Source organism: Betta splendens, chromosome 11 (assembly GCF_900634795.4).
Source record: "Betta splendens chromosome 11, fBetSpl5.4, whole genome shotgun sequence".
Lineage (NCBI taxonomy): Eukaryota > Metazoa > Chordata > Actinopteri > Anabantiformes > Osphronemidae > Betta > Betta splendens.
Window position 1 is genome coordinate 14,966,496 of NC_040891.2, and position 6,806 is coordinate 14,973,301.

The 6,806-nt window shown below is 41.9% G+C and overlaps 1 pseudogene; it reads right to left on the reverse strand.

Annotated features, from left to right (window-relative positions):
- Window positions 1-1,024: 1,024 nt before the first annotated feature.
- LOC129604843 (major histocompatibility complex class I-related gene protein-like) lies at window positions 1,025-6,743 on the reverse strand (annotated as a pseudogene).
- Between the last annotated feature and the right edge of the window lie 63 nt (window positions 6,744-6,806).

Below are 6,806 nucleotides of genomic sequence, written 5' to 3' on the forward strand. Positions count from 1 at the left end.
TGTTGTTTTAATCATCATAATGTCTCTAAATGTGAAGGAATAAATAACACCTGAAACTACAGCAGACGTGAGCAGGTGAACAGTCATGACGACCAGCAACTCAACGCATGGAGAGGAGATGGAAGTGGAAACGCTCGACTAGAACAGGAGCAAAACACAGAGGATGAAATGTGATGCAACAGCCACATCTGCATGTGTCTGTTCTGACTCAGCCACAGGTTTAATCCTGGTCACGACAGAAATGAAGCATCAGCTCTGAATAAAAAAATTAAAGTAAAAACAATAATCTGCACCTCTCTCTCTCTCTCTCTCTCTCTCTCTCACGCACACACACACACACACACACACACACACACACACACACACACACACACACACACACACACACACACACACACACACACACACACACACCTGGCAATTAGTTAAATAGAAGAAACATGAACTTCCAACACACTACAGTATTTACAACCACATCAAAGCAAACTCAAAAACAAGGATTAAAAAAAATAAAAGTTAGTGTCGCCACATTTAAACATGTTTCATATTAAAGTTGTATTGATTTTATTTATTTAGAGATAAAGGACTAACAAAGCTGCTCGGTGGCTCATCCTGGACGTCCTGCAGCTCTCACACATTTCAGGATCCACTTGTTTAATGACATTGATGCCAAAGAGTTCATCTGAGACTTTAGCTTCAGCTCATGTCACCACATCAATGAATTACACAGTAACAAACAGCATCACCAGCTTCTAATAAAACCACTGTATCCAGTTACTGTTGAACGTTTATTCATCAGGATTCAGCTTCTCAGCAAGTTCACATCCTTCTTCAGGAGCTGCAACGTCAGAAACACAGGATTCATCCACAAAACAAGTTTAAACTGTAATGAAGGCGAGAGAAACAAAAGGGTCATTTACTTACGAGGTGAAGGACGTTTGGCTAAAATGAGAAGAGGAAGTGATTTGTTCAGCCCTTTAACTACTTGGAGCATATTTATCAGTTTTCTGAATGTTTGGAGGATGATGATGACAGACAGAACAACCAGTACAACAACGATGGGGGTCGTACGACTGGAGGCCTCTGATCACAACAAAAACCATCAAAGCGGAATTACAACATGTGCAGATGAAGCACGGAGCACATGACTCATTTTAATTCAAAATAAATAAAAAAAGTAAAAACAAAATAAAGAACACACTTCATATTATTAAAGAATAAAAAAAATATTTATTTATAATAATACAATTAATATTATTATATTTTTATAAAACCAGTGCTAATTAAAAACCTGTTGAAAGGAAGTTTCCTTGTTACTGGTTCTCTGGTTTTAAACTGTTATGATGAGAAATACACAGTTTGACAGTAAAGAGTCTCACTAACAACTGTTATAGCTCCAGTATTGGAACCAAATGTTTTGCTCTTTGATTATTTATCCTCAAGGTGTTGCTTTAGACAAAAAACTGTTTTCACAACTAGTTTTTACTGAGTATAATGTTTTATTGTAGGGGTGGCACTGTGGGGTAGTGGGTAGCACTGTCGCGGCCCGGGTGCCTTTCTGTGTCTGCATGTTCTCCGCGTGTTTGCGTGGGTTCTCTTCAGGTTCTCCGGCTTCTTCCCACGGTTTAAAAACATGTATTCATTGTCACTCTGAATTGCCCATAGGTGTGAATGGTTGTCTGTCTGTGTGTTCCCTGCGATGGACTAGTGACCTGTCCAGGGTGTAGACAGCTGGGATAGGCTCCAGCACCACCCGCGACCCAGCATGGGAATAAGCGGTAGAAAATCACTTCATTGTAGCTATTTTTATGCTACAGCTTTTAGACACTAAAGGTAAGAACGGCCTCTGATGCTGCTGATTTTACAAAACTCCAACATTAACTTGCCTGAATGAATAAATAAATACTGTCAGTTTACAGTTTAACAATCTCTTAAAAGTCTGGATAAAGTTAATTCAGCTGCTTTTCTCACCTATTTTACTCCTAATGCCAGTGTTTCCCCAGTTGGTTCTGATCTTTGTTTTTTCCAGTTTGATGATGATGTCGTCCTTCATTCCAGACAGTTGAAACACACATTCATATCTGCTCCAGTCCTGAGCTGTGACTGATGAAAGGTTCAGGTGGACCCTCATCTGGAAGGTTCCATCAGGGTTGGGGAGGATCTCTCCATGGTCCACGTCCTCATGGGTCTGTTCTCCATCTCTCCTCCAGAACATGTCGGCTCTGTTTGGGTAGAAACCTGTAGCGAAGCAGCTGATTGGAGACGAGGGGGACTTCTGGAGCAGAGACACTGAGGGAGGAACTGGAGGAGACAAACAGGAAGTGATAGTTGCACACTTTAATTAAAATGCATATTTTGAAGCAAATCAGCACATTTGATCTTATTTGAGTCTCTTGAGATCTGGGGAACACACAGAGACTCCCTGGATAGTAAAAGGAGCCTCCTGATAGCAGCAGTAGTAAAGTAGTACACATTCTAGTAGGGTAAATATTAGAGCTTACATTATTTTAACTGATCATTAATAATGATGAGACATATTGACCTGAACTGCTGTGTTAATATGTCCACAGGTTGGATGAGCTCTGACAATCAGACTTAGAGTCTGTGCCTCTAATCACATTCACTTTATGGCTCTTAAATTATGTTCAAGTCATGTAATTTTTTACCTTTTCTCTCCAAACTAGTGTTGCCATATTCCAAGTACTTCTTCAGAAGAACAGGGCATGTAGATGAATCTACATGTATGTAAAAATTAAAGAATACTTTGCTTGCTAACACAGCAGCCTTTTCTGTGTAAATCCATCTCCCCCTCGTCATGTCAAAATACATGAAGTCTTCTCCATCATAACCAAATTTATTAAACACCGTAACTTGTACGTCGTCATCCACTTCACAGCCTGACACTTCTTGTAGAACGAGAAACACCTGTGGAGCACAGACACATTCACAGAGACCATCACAAACGTCTGGATTCATGTTAACGGATGATTAATTATGAGATTCATAAACCTGACCCTGGACTGAATGTCAGTCCAGTGAGACTCAAGTCATAATAAAAGGAATGATATGATAGAAACTGCTGGGGGCCTTAATTTATACACTGAGCTCCTCTGTTTCCTTCTACCTCTTCTGTCCAATAACCTCCCATCATTGTCCCATGTTTACTCTTTCTCTCAAGTAGTTGTGCTTCTCCCCCCCCCCACCCCCCCCCCCCCCCCCTCCCCCCCCCCCCCCCCCCCCCCCCCCCCCCCTCTCCCTCTCTCCTCTCTCTCTCTCTCTCTCTCTCTCTCTCTCTCTCTCCCACTCTGTCCTCACCTACAGGTATCATTGGCCTCAGAACTATGGTCTGTGATGGGCAGCTGCGGATCCAACCATCCTGTCTGTGTCCAGTCTCTGAAGAGAAAGTTTTTTCTTTCCACTGTTGCTGCCAAATTGTAATTAAAGGCTTCCTTTATGTGTATGTGTATTGTTAGGTTTATTTGTATAAGATCTTAAACCTTATGTTGTAAAGTGCCTCATGATATCTTTGTTGTGATTTGCTGCTATATAAAATTGAATTGAAAAAAATTGACTTCAAAAAGTCAACAAACCAACCCTCAGATATTAAACTACTATTTCATATTCCTGCTCTATTGAAACTTGGTGAACATAATGTATAAGAAAATACTAAACCACCACAATGAACTAAAGTAAACATACCTTCACTTTGGTTTGATAGCCAGTTAAAGTCTCCAAGCAAGGTTCTGGAAGTTCTGTAGATCATTCTGCAGAGCTCAGAGTTCCACATGATGTGATCAGGATCCTTTTCAGCTAGTGTTTCCCAGACTTGTTTGAGTTCTACTTTCCTTTTGGTGCTGTCACAAGAACCCAGCACATCTCCATCAACCAGTGCCACGGCCATAAACTCTGGGAAGGTTCGGAGTTCAGTAGATGTAGTGCATAAATACTTCAGGGAGTGAGTCACTGTAGAACAAACGGTTCAGTGAAAGTGAAAAATGTAATTGTTCACACTTTATTTAGTTTCGTTTAATTTATATAAAATTTATTTATGAAATTTATAAAAAATTTCCCACACAGTTAAGGCAGCTATAAAAACAGAAACCAACATCAGATAACAGCAAGTAAAGTCTGTCATAGTCGCTGCCATCAAGGAATCTGAAGCCGGACATCAGGTTTAGTGTTCAGCTTAGAAACACGCTTTGTAAACAGGATCTCAGTTGCCTTTTAATTTAAACTAATTAAAAACATCTTCACATGATCTCAGGAGACAAATCTCCATGTTTTATTTGTTGGGGGTGAGATCCTTCAATCGATACAAAAATGAAGCATAAAAATACCCAAGAATAACTCCACTGGTCACCCAGCTACACAATAAAAACCAAACTCACCTGACTGTGTGACAGGAAGAGACATGAGCAGAAACACAACAGCCACCAGCTCCATCAGGAAACTGCAGTACACGCCCAGTTGCTCCTTTAAGCAGTGAGAGTCCAGCAGCTGTGTAACTATGTCTCCGGCTTATTTCAAGAAAATGAACTGACGCTGGCTCAGTGACAAAAACACTATGAAGAGATTAGCACAAGTGGTTCAACCAGTCTGTCCACTTTACTTCTTTGTAGAGTGATAGAAATAGAAGAACATTTAAATTTCATGAACCCATCTTTTATTCATAACAGAGAATTAACCTAAAAAAAACTAAATGAATAAAAATAATAATATTGAATAGAATAGAGACAGCCTCAAAGTCACTTATCCCAAATCTACAACTATTTATACCTCATCCAAATAAATAATGGAAACAAAAGTGATCTGCTCCGCCAGAGTCAGAATGTCACCTACAGTAGTTTCTAGCACCAGATCACATCCCCCTCAGTTATCACACTAAGACACGCTGGTTGTCTGGTCTGCTTCTAAGCTGAAGTTCTGGTTTCCCGTCCGTCACTGAGCTCAGAGTCAGAGTCTGGATGTTATGTCCTGGTCTAGGGGTGCGGACACAAACACACTGTGTTGAAAGTTCTATATAAAAATACTGAATAAATAAATAAATAAAACCGAGGTAAAAGAAGATAAAATAATATAATAATAAGTAAGAAGTACCCGCACTTTGAACAGATCCTACCGCATGATCGACCAATCTTATTACTAAGACTTGGTGAACGTTGGCATAGGGAGCGGAAGGTCCCAGGTTCAAAGCCCACCAGAGCACCAAGTGTGTCTGCCCACTGCTTGTGACGTTCTGCCTCCGCGCCACTAGAGGCGCTCCTGGGACTTTTGGTGGGTCTGTGTTTGAGTTTAATTTCCTGTGTAATTAGTTGACCCACCTGTTTGATTTGTATTTAAGGGATGTTTTTTGTTCGACGCATTGCTGGTGTGTACGCGGTTGTAGCTGGAAGCTACACCAAGTTATGTCCCAAGAGAGGAGAGTAAGAAGTGGAGTTCCTGCGTTTTGATTTGATGTCCTGTAAGGTTTGTGAGTGTCTTATGTTTCATGTTTAGTGTCTTATGTTTCATGTTTAGTGTCTTATGTTTCATGTTAGGGGTTTATGTTTCATGTTTAGGATTTTTGCCCGTAGTGTACGGAGCGTTTAGTTGTAGATAGTGAATTAGGTTGTTAATCGTTTTCCTGCATTGTAGTGATTTTTAGTTCTTCCTTTGTGTTGAACTGAGTCCTGCTGTGCAGTGAGTTTTGTTTGTACTTAAATAAACTATTTTATGTTAACTGTTAAGACGCTGTATTTGGGTCGTGCATTTGGGGTCTCCACCCTCTCCTGTGTTCCCTGCGACCTGGTCTGCCAGTTGCGGCCAGGTGTCTGTGTGAGGGATTACACAGAGCTGTGTGCTAGAAGCACGTCGGCCGTGGTGCCTGAAGCCTCCGCTCAGTGTGAGCGCGTTCTCCTCCCGGCTCCGTGAGAGCCGTAGTTCTCCCCGCTTGGAGCGGGTGCTGTCACCGTCTCTCCCCACCGCATTCCCTCTCCTGCCCCAGGGTTCCGTCAAACCCCACCGGTTCGGAACCGACGGGGCGAGTTCGTAACACTGCTCCCCTCAGGGGATGGGTTAAAATGCACAGGTTAGTTTCTCCAATGTGAGATCAATTAAGTTCAATATATTAGCTTATCAGCCAAAAACTACAATAGTAACAATGGCAATTAGTCATGATAAACAGCAACCAGAGAACACTGAGCCTACAGGCAGGTTTTGGTGGACAGACTTTACTAAACTCTTTACTAACAGTTATAGAAACATACTTAACCTGTGCTTTGGTTGAGGTCCTGCTTCAGCGTTTCAATGTCATCCTTGAAGACTTTAGGCAGAACATTCCAACACTGCTTCCTGTACCAGCTCCACTGCCCAGGTTCGTCTCTCAGTAGCTGCTGCATCCACTCCTGCTTCAGCTCCTCCAGCTTCCTGTCGCTGTCACAGTATCCGACCAGAGCGTCATCAACCAGCATCACCTCCACAAACAATGGGAGGTCAGGAACTCCAGAGGACGCGGTGATGAAATACTTCAGGGAGTGTTTCACTGTGGGACACAAATAGGCCCTGAAACCTTGAACCCTGGAACTACTGTCACTGAAAAAGGCAAAGAAAACGGGATCTCACCTGAAAGTGAAACGTGAAAGAAGAGGAGCAACAGCAGGAACCACTTCATCCTATAGAGTCCAGCATTTGTTCTGGTTCTGGGCTGAGACCTGGTTCTGGTTCCTCAGGGATCCGTTCATCCATGTGGGTCAGATGCACTGACACTGTAGGAAATGAACTTAGTGTTTGACAGGCGTCGCTGTAATGACATATTAATTATTAATACG